The sequence below is a fragment of the Schistocerca gregaria genome, chromosome 2 (assembly GCF_023897955.1).
Source record: "Schistocerca gregaria isolate iqSchGreg1 chromosome 2, iqSchGreg1.2, whole genome shotgun sequence".
Lineage (NCBI taxonomy): Eukaryota > Metazoa > Arthropoda > Insecta > Orthoptera > Acrididae > Schistocerca > Schistocerca gregaria.
The window spans coordinates 1,025,267,413-1,025,280,205 of NC_064921.1; the positions used below are offsets into that span (position 1 = coordinate 1,025,267,413).

General features: G+C 42.3%; 1 protein-coding gene across 2 annotated transcripts in view; it reads right to left on the bottom strand.

Moving 5' to 3' along the window:
* The window catches only part of LOC126335539 (inward rectifier potassium channel 4-like), a 1,139,778-nt gene that overhangs the window by 603,608 nt on the left and 523,377 nt on the right, over window positions 1-12,793 (bottom strand). The window lies entirely within an intron of this gene.

A 12,793-nucleotide genomic window follows, 5' to 3' on the forward strand; every position in this document is an offset into this window, starting at 1 on the left:
AATTTATGAAACAAATCCTGATAGTGTAATTACAAAACCTTTAGCAGTCAGTTGTTGTTGTTGTGGTCTTCAGTCCTGAGACTGGTTTGATGCAGCTCTCCATGCTACTCTATCCTGTGCTAGCTTCTTCATCTCCCAGTACTTGCTGCAACCTACATCCTTCTGAATCTGCTTAGTGTATTCATCTCTTGGTCTCCCTCTACGATTTTTACCCTCCACGCTGCCCTCCAATGCTAAATTTGTGATCCCTTGATGCCTTAAAGCATGTCCTACCAACCGGTCCCTTCTTTTTGTCAAGTTGTGCCACAAACTCCTCTTCTCCCCAATTCTATTAAATACCTCCTCATTAGTTATGTGATCTACCCATCTAATCTTCAGCATTCTTCTGTAGCACCTCATTTCGAAAGCTTCTATTCTCTTCTTGTCCAAACTAGTTATTGTCCATGTTTCACTTCCATACATGGCTACACTCCATACAAATACTTTCAGAAACGACTTCCTGACCATTAAATCTATACTCGATGTTAGCAAATTTCTCTTCTTCAGAAACGCTTTCCTTGCCATTGCCAGTCTACATTTTATATCCTCTCTACTTCGACCATCATCAGTTATTTTACTCCCTAAATAGCAAAACTCCTTTACTACTTTAAGTGTCTCATTTCCTAATCTAATTCCCTCAGCATCACCCGATTTAATTTGATTACATTCCATTATTCTCGTTTTGCTTTTGTTGATGTTCATCTTATATCCTCCTTTTAAGACACTGTCCATTCCGTTCACCTGCTCTTCCAAGTCCTTTGCCGTCTCTGACAGAATTACAATGTCATCGGCGAACCTCAAAGTTTTTATTTCTTCTCCGTGAATTTTAATACCTACTCCAAATTTTTCTTTTGTTTCCTTTACTGCTTGCTCAATATACAGATTGAATAACATCGGGGAGAGGCTACAACCCTGTCTCACTCCCTTCCCAACCACTGCTTCCCTTTCATGTCCCTCGACTCTTATAACTGCCATCTGGTTTCTGTACAAATTGTAAATAGCCTTATGCTCCCTGTATTTTACCCCTGCCACCTTTAGAATTTGAAAAAGAGTATTCCAGTCAACATTGTCAAAAGCTTTCTCTAAGTCTACAAATGCTAGAAACGTAGGTTTGCCTTTTCTTAATCTTTCTTCTAAGATAAGTCGTAAGGTTAGTATTGCCTCACATGTTCCAACATTTTAGCGGAATCCTAACTGTTCTTCCGCAAGGTCCGCTTCTACCCGTTTTTCCATTCGTCTGTAAAGAATTCGTGTTAGTATTTTGCAGCTATGACTTATTAAACTGATAGTTCGGTAATTTTCACATCTGTCAACACCTGCTTTCTTTGGGATTGGAATTATTATATTCTTCTTGAAGTCTGAGGGTATTTCGCCTATCTCATAAATCTTGCTCACCAGATGGTAGAGTTTTGTCATGACTGGCTCTCCCAAGCCCGTCAGTAGTTCTAATGGAATGTTGTCTACTCCCGGGGCCTTGTTTCCACTCAGGTCTTTCAGTGCTCTGTCAAACTCTTCCCGCAGTATTGTATCTCCCATTTCATCTTCATCAGCATCCTCTTCCATTTCCAGTACATCGCCCTTGTATAAACCTTCTATATACTCCTTCCACCTTTCCGCCTTCCCTTCTTTGCTTAGAACTGGGTTTCCATCTGAGCTCTTGATATTCATACAAGTGGCTCTCTTTTCTCCAAAGGTCTCTTTAATTTTCCTGTAGGCAGTATCTATCTTACTCCTAGTGAGATAAGCCTCTACACCCTTACATTTGTCCTCTAGCCATCCCTGCTTAGCCATTTTGCACTTCCTGTCGATCTCATTTTTGAGACGTTTGTATTCCTTTTTGCCTGCTTCATTTACTGCACTTTTATATTTTCTCCTTTCATCAATTAAATTCAATATTTCTTCTGTTACCCACGGATTTCTATTAGCCCTCGTCTTTTACCTACTTTATCTTCTACTGCCTTCACTACTTCATCCCTCAGAGCAACCCATTCTTCTTCTACTGTATTTCTTTCCTCCATTGCTGTCAACTGTTCCCTTATGCTCTCCCTGAAACTCTCTACAACCTCTGGTTCCTTCAGTTTATCCAGGTACCATCTTCTCAAATTAGCACCTTTTTGTAGTTTCTTCACTTTTAATCTACAGTTCATAACCAATAGATTGTGGTCAGAGTCCACATCTGCCCCTGGAAATGTCTTACAATTTAAAACCTGATTCCTAAATCTCTGTCTTACCATTATATAATCTATCTGATACCTTTTAGTATTTCCAGGATTCTTCCATGTATACAACCTTCTTTTATGATTCTTGAACCAAGTATTACTATGATTAAGTTATGCTCTGCGCTAAATTCTACCAGACGGCTTCCTCTTCCATTTCTTCCCCCCAATCCATATTCACCTACTATGTTTCCTTCTCTCCCTTTACCTACTGACGAATTCCAGTCACCATGGCTATTAAATTTTCGTCTCCCTTCACTACCTGAATAATTTCTTTTATTTCATCATAGATTTCCTCAATTTCTTCATCATCTGCAGAGCTAGTTGGCATATAAGCTTGTACTACTGTAGTAGGCGTGGGCTTTGTGTCTATCTTGGCCACAATAATGCGTTCACTATGCTGTTTGTAGTAGCTTACCCGCACTCCTATTTTTTCATTCATTATTAAACCTACTCCTGCATTACCCCTATTTGATTTTGTATTTATAACCCTGTATTCACCTGACCAAAAGTCTTGTTCCTCCTGCCACCGAACTTCACTAATTCCCACTATATCTAACTTTAACCTATCAATTTCCCTTTTTAAATTTTCTAACCTACCTGCCCGATTAAGGGATCTGACATTCCACGCTCCGATACGTAGAACGCCAGTTTTCTTTCTCCTCATAACGACGTCCTCTTGGGTAGTCCCCGCCCGGAGATCCGAATGGGGGACTATTTTACCTCCGGAATATTTTACCCAAGAGGATGCCATCATCATTTAATCATACAGTAAAGCTGCATGTCCTCGGGAAAAATTACGGCTGTAGTTTCCCCTTGCTTTCAGCCGTTCGCAGTACCAGCACAGCAAGGCCGTTTTGGTTAATGTTACAAGGCCAGATCAGTCAATCATCCAGACTGTTGCCCTTGCAACTACTGAAAAGGCTGCTGCCCCTCTTCAGGAACCACATGTTTGTCTGGCCTCTCAACAGATACCCCTCCGTTGTGGTTGCACCTACGGTACGGCCATCTGTATCGCTGAGGCACGCAAACCTCCCCACCAACGGCAAGGTCCATGGTTCATGGGGGGAGCAGTCAGTATGCAAGATAAACCTTTTCCACAGTTGTAATAATTGGAAAATTTACTAAAATCGCTGCATAAGGCATGATGGTTAACGGTATAACTTGTTAAATAATAACGCAATCAAATATAGTACATCAATGTCCTACTGGAATGTGATGTGACCGGAGAGATTGCATAGGGTTAAGACTTTGAGCTTCTATTCGGGAAGTGCGTAGTTCAAATCTCTGTCCGGTCGTACAGATTTGGAAATTATTTCGTTTCAGCGGAAGGCCAGAATGATTTCTTCAGTGACGCGATGATGGGTTGCCTTTGACATTATTGTAAAACCGAATTCTAATGACGGCGTCATCTTTATTGAACTGTCAGGCATCACACTAATAGATTTCTCTCGTTAGATACCAATTCGCTTTCCACCAGTGGTATCGATACCGCTAAAGATAAGAGTGTAATGTTCTAAACGGGTCGCGGATTTAAAAAAAAAAAAAAAAGACACATAACAATGAACTAACCTATTTCCTCTTCTTAGAACTTAAAAAACCTTAAAAATCGTTCAGCTTAAAATTCTACCTCCAGCATGCGCAACATAATTTTGCTGGCAGCTGTTGTGACTGTAGGATCCTCTGTAGGATCCCGATGTGCCATGAGTATGAACTGGGTATTCTACAAGTCGTGAATACAACTGCTGTTAGCGACATCTTACATGGCAAATGGAATATTCAGGAACGGATTAGGCCGCAGAGTGTACATTTGCAAATAAGATAATTTGAGGCATTGGGATCCTAACTCCACATCGGAAAAAGACATCTACTGACAGGTACACCGCCCATCCTGATAGCGATCTGTAGACTTTTTAATGTTCCTTTCGGATAACATGCAGCTAATACTTCTATTCTGTACAGAATGCAACATAGGAGAGAGGTAAAAATGCAGTGTGTTAAAAATTTCAGACTCACAAACATCTACCTCTACCTCATACTCCGCAAGCCACCCAATGGCCTGTGGCGGACGGTACTTTTCGTGCCATTGACTGATACCTCCAACCCTGTTCCACTCGCGAATAGCACTCGGGAAGAATGATTGTCGGTAAGTCTCTGTATTGACTCTAATGTCTCGAAAATTTCTCCTCGTCGTCATTACACGAGACTTATGTGGAGGGAAGTAATATGTTGTCCGACTCTTCCCGAAAAGTGCTCTCTCGAAATTTCATCTCTCCCTGATGCCCAACGCCTCTCTTTTAATGTCTGCTAACGGCTTTTGTTGAGTATCTCCGTAACGCTCTAGCGCCGGCTAAATGATCCCGTGACGAAACGCGCCGCTCTTCGTTGGATCTTCTGTCTCTCTTCTATCAGTTCTACCTGGCTGGGATCCGAGACAGAATTGGTTGAACAAGAGCGTTATAAGCCACTTCCTTCGTAGATGAGTTACATTGCCTTAACGATCTTACTATGAATCTTTTCTCACTATTTATTTGATGTGGTCACTCGACTTAAGGTCGCTCTGGATAGTTACTCTTAGATATTTTACGGCAGATACTGTTCCCAGCGGTTTATCAGCGATAGTGTAGCTGTACAGCAGTGGACTTCTCTTCCTATGCACGGGCAATGTGTTACATTTGTTTACGCTCAGTGTCAACTGGCAGCGCCTGAACCATTCATCAGTACTCTGGAGGTAGTGCAGCAAATCTTTAGTACCTTTTGGCGTTCTTACTTTGTTATAGACAACCGCATCATCTGCGAACAGCCTTAAGGAGCACCCTACATTTCTAGTACATCATTTATATACAGGGTGGTCCTTTGCTAGTGACCGGGCCAAATATCTCACGAAATAAGCGTCAAACGAAAAAACTGCTAAGAACGAAACTCGTCTAGCTCGAAGGGGGAAAACAAGATGACGCTATGGTTCGCCCGCTAGATGGCGCTGCCGTAGGTCAAACGGATATCAACTGCGTTTGTTAAAAATAGGAACCCCCATTTTTTATTACATATTCGTGCAGTACGTAAAGAAATATGAATGTTTTAGTTGGACAACATTTTTCGATTTTCCTGGACGACAACATCCAAGTGTCCGGATCGTTCGCCGGATAGTTGCGTTATTTAAGGAAACAGGAAGTGTTCAGCCACATGTCAAAGGTCAACCACGACCTGCAACAAATGATGATGCCCAAGTAGATGTTTCAGCTGCTGTCGCGGCTAATCCGCACATCAGTAGCAGACAAATTGCGCAAGAATCGGGAATCTCTAAAACGTCAGTGTTGAGAATGCTACATCAACATCGATTGCACCCGTACCATATTTCCATGTACCAGGAATTGCATGGCGACGACTTTGAACGTCGTGTACAGTCCTGCCACTGGGCACAAGAGAAATTACGGGACGATGACAGATTTTTTGCGCTCGTTCTATTTAGCGATGAAGCGTGATTCACCAACAGCGGTAACGTAACCCGGCATAATTTGCACAATTGGGCAACGGAAAATCCACGACGGCTGCGGCAATTGGAACATCAGCGACCTTGGCGGGTTAATGTATGGTGCGGCGTTATGGAAGGAAGGATAATTGGCCCCCATTTTATCGATGGCAATCTAAATGGTGCAATGTATGCTGACTTCCTCCGTAATGTTCTACCGATGTTACTGCAAGATGTTTCACTGTATGACAGAATGGCGATGTACTTCCAACATGATGGATGTCCGGCACATAGCTCGCGTGCGGTTGAAGCGGTATTGAATAGCATATTTCATGACAGGTGGATTTGTCATCGAAGCACCATACCATGGCCCGCACGTTCACCGGATCTAACGTCCCCGGATTTATTTCTGTGGGGAAAGTTGAAGGATATTTGCTATCGTGATCCACCGACAACGCCTGACAACATGCGTCAACCCATTGTCAATGCATGTGCGGACATTACGGAAGGCGAACCACTCGCAATTGAGAGAATGTCGTTACACGTATTGCCAAATGCATTGAGGTTGACGGACATCATTTTCAGCATTTATTGCATTAGTGTGGTATTTACAGGTAATCACGCTGTAACAACATGCGTTCTCAGAAGTGATACGTTCACAAAGGAACATGCATCACATTGCAACAAACGAAATAAAATGTTCAAACGTACCTACGTTCTGTATTTTAATTTAAAAAACCTACCTGTTACCAACTGTTCGTCTAAAATTGTAAGCAATATGTTTGTGACTATTACAGCGCCATCTATCACAACTCTAAAAAAGTGGTCCAACTATAAAATTCATATTTCTTTACGTACTATACGAATATGTAATAAAAATGGGGATTTCTATTTTAAAAAAAACGCAGTTGATATCCGTTTGACCTATGGCAGTCCCATCCAGCGGGCGAACCATAGCGCCATCTAGTTTCCCCCTTCAAGCTAGGCAAGTTTCGTTCTTTGTAATTTTTTCGATTGACGCTTATTTCGTGAGATATTTGGCCCAGTCACGACCAATGGACCACCCTATATTTTGTAAATAGTAACGATCCTATCACACTTTCTTGGGGTACTCCGGAACTTACATCGGTCGATATCATTCCGTTAAGAGCGACGTGTTGAGTTCTATTGGCAAGGAAGTCTTGAATCCAGTAGCAAATCTGCTCCAATGCTCGATAAGCTCGTATTTGTTTCACTAAACGGCAGTGCGGAACGGTGTGAAATGCCTTCCGAAAGTCTAGGAACACGGCATCAACCTGAGCGCCGTTCTCGACGGTCACCGGTACAAATGGAACGCTGATGAGATAGCGGTTGGGAATAAACAATATTCGCCGAACAGTTAGAAGAGTGTGTAAGTCTAGGGACCGATGAGCTCAGCAGTTTGGTCCCTTAGAAATTCACACACATCTGAACGTTTGAAACAATGTTCTCGTCCTTAGTGAAATAATGTTATAAAAATAGTGACAATATCTCGTACACTAGGTGGCATTTAGGGCACAGAAATCGTGAAGGATATTTTTAATTTTCTTCGGATCTTCTCATAACGTGGACGATGTGTAACAGTAGCGTTTCGTTTAGAGAGATCAGTGCTTGGGCGATGGAGCCTTGCCTTATGTGGACAACAACCGAAGAATTGGGCGTCTCAATCTGATGCTGAGATATAGTCGCATCCTCAAAAATAATGGTTCAAATGGCTCTGAGCACTATGGGACTTAACATCTGAGGTCATCTGTCCCCTAGAACTTAGAATTTCTTAAACCTAACAAACCTAAGGACACCACACACATCCATGCCCGAGGCAGGATTCGAAACTACGACCGAAGCAGCAGAGCGGTTCCGTACTGAAGAGCCTAGAGCCCTTCGGACACGGCGGCCAGCTCGCATTCTCTCGAGAAGCAACAGAGGCTATTGATACTGTATATTGGTCATCTTAACGTACGAATACTATCGAATGTGTATTAGAAAGGTGCATTACAAAGGTTTGGAATTCAGTGGTAAATATTGACAACCTGTGCCGTATACCACATTATGGCGTATCAAGCAGTGAAATGAGAGAAGAACGAATATCAGAAAACGTTTTCGGTACGAGAAACTTACAGAAGCCAGAGTACATCGTACGGTTGACTCTAGTATTGACATTGGACTGTGAAGAGAAGCAGGGTCCACTTACCCACCGACTTGCTGAGTATCCGGACGGAGGCAGTTATGCTGAGTCTGGACACGACGTGTTGAGAACAGCAACAACAAACACGCGAGCTCCGGACACTGTTTCCATAGCCCAGTAACGTCCTTCCGCGTTTCATACGCTGGCTTGGCACTTGAAGCTGTGCAGAAGCCGAGCGTAAACACCAAAACACTACTACTGCCCGTAATGGGCCTAGCCAGTTGAAAGACGCCACACACCAATCGCAAGCAGTCTGTGTTTTAAGTCTATCGTGGAACGATTTCATCTTTTTCAATTTATACGCCTTCGAGAAATTTCCAAATCTGCCTGTTTACTGGAATACTTGTAGCGAAGAAAGTCTTTTTTATATCCTTAGAATATTACCGCTGGAAGATAAATGAAGAAAATAGCGGTACAGGGTGAGTCGCACCCTGTGCTACTTCCTGAATGGTTAAAGATGTCGGATCCGCTCGGATAGTTGTGCGTGTGAAGGCGTCACTTCGAGGACGGGGAGCTGCGCCGACCTCGGGCCGAATCCGTCCAGCCGATTAACAACTAGTGCCGATGTTTCGGCGAGCCTGGATGTGGTTTCTAGACCATTTCTGATATCCCACTAGAAGAATACCGGGCTGGTACCCACGTCCAACCTCAGATACAATTCATATAAATATTTTCTCACACTTTCCAACAGGATTTACTGCAGACGAAGACAGGTGGTGTACAAATGGTTCAAATGGCTCTGAGCACTATGGGACTTAACTTCTAAGGTCATCAGTCCCCTAGAACTTAGAACTACTTAAACCTAACTAAACTACGGACATCACACACATACATGCCTGAGGCAGGATCCGAACCTGCGACCGTAGCGGTCGCGCGGCTCCAGACTGTAAAGCCTAGAACCGCTCGGCCATCCCGACGAACACAGGTGGTGTACACTGATTCCGCACTGGAGGACGGCCGGGGGGGGGGGGGGAATAGATAGGGGACAGACAGACGACCTTAGATGTTTGGTCTCATAAACACAGGCAGTAATTGTTGCAGACTCCAGTAAATAAAATTTAGTGTGTCAGAAAGGGATTATTTTTTTTCGTTTACTGTTTCCGCGCTGCGTCTGGAGTACAAGAGCCCACCATCTATTAAGTTTTGTGCGGTCCCGACCTCGCAGCTTTCATGCTACGCAGATGAGGCCGTGGGCTCTGTCGTTCATGCAGTACCACGTGGAGGTAGGGCCTCATGGAGATCTTTTGTCCTCTTTCTTCGTCCAAATCGCAGCTGTGTTATACTTACAGAAGAAAAGCGTTTCTGAAGAAGAGAAATTTGTTAACATCGATTATAGATTTAAGTGTCAGGAAGTCCTTCCTGAAGGTATTTGTATAGAGTGTAGCCATGTACCAAAGTGAAACATATACGATAAACCGTTTAGACAAGAGGAGAATAGTAGCTCTTGAAATGTGGTGCTACAAAGGAACGTCGAAGATTGGATGGCTAGATCACGTAACTAATGAGGACATACTGAAAAGAATAGGGGAGAGGAGAAATTTGTGGTACAACCTGACTAGAAGGGTTCGATTCATAGGGCACATTCTGAAGCATCTAGGGATCACCAATTTAGTACTGGAGGAAATCGTGAGGGGTGAAAATCGTAGAGGGAGACCGAGAGTACAATAAGCAGATGCAGAAGGATGTAGGTTGCAATAGTTACTCGGAGAGGAAGAGGTTTGCACAGGAGAGATGCATTAAACCAAGCTTTGGAATGAAGACAACAACAACACCATGGGTGAAAATGGAAATACGCGAAAGGAGGAACTTTTACTTTTCGTAGGTACGTACGACGAAGGCAAGTGTTTTCTGGAGTTACTGTACGTTCCTGACAAAAAAAAATCCGTGCAGTGCATCTAAATGCTAATTCCATAGAAATTCCTGCTCTAAGCTACGCACAAGCATATACGAAGCAAAAACGGAAATTTCCATTGACGTCTTTCGACATATATTGTCACTGATTCTACTTGGGATTTTGCACAGGCGATGTGTCGACATAGAACGCTGCAACGAAAACAAGTAAACAACAGCTGTGGAAGAATGCCCAGTTATCTTCGACATTCGCTGCTGCGAATCAGTTCCTTTCTAACTACGTCGAAGTGCGAGCCGCATATGGAGTGCGAGTGTCATTGATCACACCGCGAATTGTGCGTACAGGAGCGTGTGTCGATGTAGGATGCTGCGAGGAAAACAAGTGAAAACCATCTACGAAGGGGCGGAAAGTTACCTCCCACGTTCGAGGCTGGGAATAGGTTCCTTTGTATTTGCGCCTTTGTGCAAATGGCACATGGATAGCGTTTATCATTGGCGACACCATGAATTGTGCTGCGTGGCATGTTACTGTGCACTTCGTGACATTCATTGCCAAGGTGCTGACAACCTGCCCCACCTCTGATTGTCTCAGGGGGTCTGCTGCGAGCGATAAAGTAGTAGTATTTATAGTAAGCGGCTAGCCACAATAACAGCCACAGTCCTGCAACACAGTCCAAATAATTTTTCGAGCAAATGAAAGTTTTGGTCTCAAAACAAAAGCCAGTCTGTGACGTGAGACCAGTTACACACATCCCTTCTTATTAATTAGCACATCGCTTAGTTTCGTAAATCCGTGAACTTAAAAAACTCTTTAAAATGTTTACAGTGTTTTGATACATTTTTGTTCTAGTGTATAGACATGGAAACACTCCAAGAGGAATTTTTAGACATTCGTATGCACAGCACACATCTATTTTTCCGAAGAAAAATGAGAGTAAACTAAACCAGCAGTTGAAACCTTTGGCAGATGTTTTCAATAACTAAAATGAAGTAATAACTTCAATTAATTTATTATTTGTATTGATCGTATAGAGATTACCATCTCACAAAAACTGAGGTCCGTGGCATCCTGCTGTTCAAAAGCTAGGTGGTGAAGACACCATGCAGCAAGTTACCTTTTCTGCTAAAAACAGTATTTCATAGCTTTTTTTCTACTAACTTCGTTGCAATACTTAAAGTCAGTTAACAGGCTCCAGAAAATGAAGTGCAGCTCATAATGTGGAACATATGAATGTTAATATAAATGTTAATGAAAAGTGATAGCTGTCTCAGTGTCGAGACACTGAGAAAGGGTGTTTCAAATTCCGACCAATCTATTATGTTTCAAATTTTCCATGAGATTGCTCAATCATAATGTGGCGGAATCTACATCGTACGTATACGTACTCCGTCTCCAATAGCATGGCTGCTAAGGTCGACTTAAATTCTTTCGTTTCTTCAAAATAAAAAAACGTGTGAAGCAAAAGTGAAATTAAAAACGTTACAGTATCTCGTAAGACTTTTTTTTAAATACAAAATGGCGATACGTTAAGTTCATTCTGCTGCTCGTAAGACACTAAATACTAGCGATAAACTCTAAATGGTTGCATCAGAGCCAAGAAAAAAGGACTATCCGTATTTATTTTTGTCTGTTACTTTACTACAGATATCAGACATTTTCAGGCTACGACAAACATACAGACTTATTTTTAATTGTTTTTCACTGTCTGGAAGGCCGATTCTGTATCTCGTTTAAAGTCACTGGCTCTTCGCCACAAAGTTTACAGCTCAGGTTTCTCACAAAAAAAGTAAACAAACATTACCCACAGAAGTCTAGTGGTGTACTGTCAAAAGAAATTCTCAAATTATAGTTCGTATTTCTAGAAATAACATAAAGACCGTGTGTTTGTTTTGAACTGAACCAAAATATAATTACTGTAGGTCAGATTCCTCACTACTGCCACAAGAGTCACTAGGATTCAACTCCATTTTACAGAAATAAGAACCCTTCAATCTCTTTGTCAACTTACTAATTTATAAGAAGTAAGCAAAAACGCATTGTGAAAGAGGATGTTCCCCGCTGTTCGAGCCGAAGCGTGAGTAAATAGTTTTATACATTTTATTTTATGACACGTGGTGGGTAAGTGCTATCTCCTTTTCGTGGAAATTTATCATCCTGCAGGGAATGAAATGCACTGTTTTGTTCGTAGAACCATAACTATATTCTGCTGCAGCGGTTTAGTGAAGTTATGGATGTCTGATACATCTAGAGAAAAAAAACGTAGGGTAGGTGGGAGGGGAGGAGGGGTGGCGGGTGCGTCAGTTTATGATTCCTAAGTTATAGCGCCTAGGACTCTTGCCTTCAATCGTGGAGTGCTGCTCTTCTATGCGAAATCCGTAGCAAATCAGAGTAAATGGGAAGTGCTGCACTATTCACGACACGTCTAGTTTGTTGCAACGTTACCTTTACAGAGCTGCACAGGTAAATCCACTACGTTACACTATTACAACTGTGGCTTATGGTATATCAAGGGTCACTCATAAAATTTTGAAAGTCTGTCTTTGTGGAAGATTTCCCGGTTCACTTATCGCGCAGATCCTGTAGTGATACTGAACATGTTCTTGCCCGTTCTTTCCATTCAGATTTCGTGAACGGAGAGTGATCGGACCAATCAATTCAAGTACATTCAAATGAGACTCGCCTTAACTTGTAGCACAGTGTGTGGCGAAACAAGCGCTGTATCATTCTGAGAGATACAGAGACGAGCGAGTGTGCCAAGACTTACCCCACTTCACAACTTTTAGCACCACGTCATCAAAACGCACCTTTGCGTAGGATAAAAAGTATTGTACCCTAATCTAAGAGTGACATTAAAAATTAAAATAACTTTTCCAAACTTTGCCAATGTATAATTCAGCATTTTAATGTTAACACTAAAGTCTGAAAATGATCTAATGAATGTGTTTCGCTACATACATTATTCTAAGAAGAAAAAAAGTGACGCTAGAGGCCCCGCGGGGTATCCGTGATGTTTA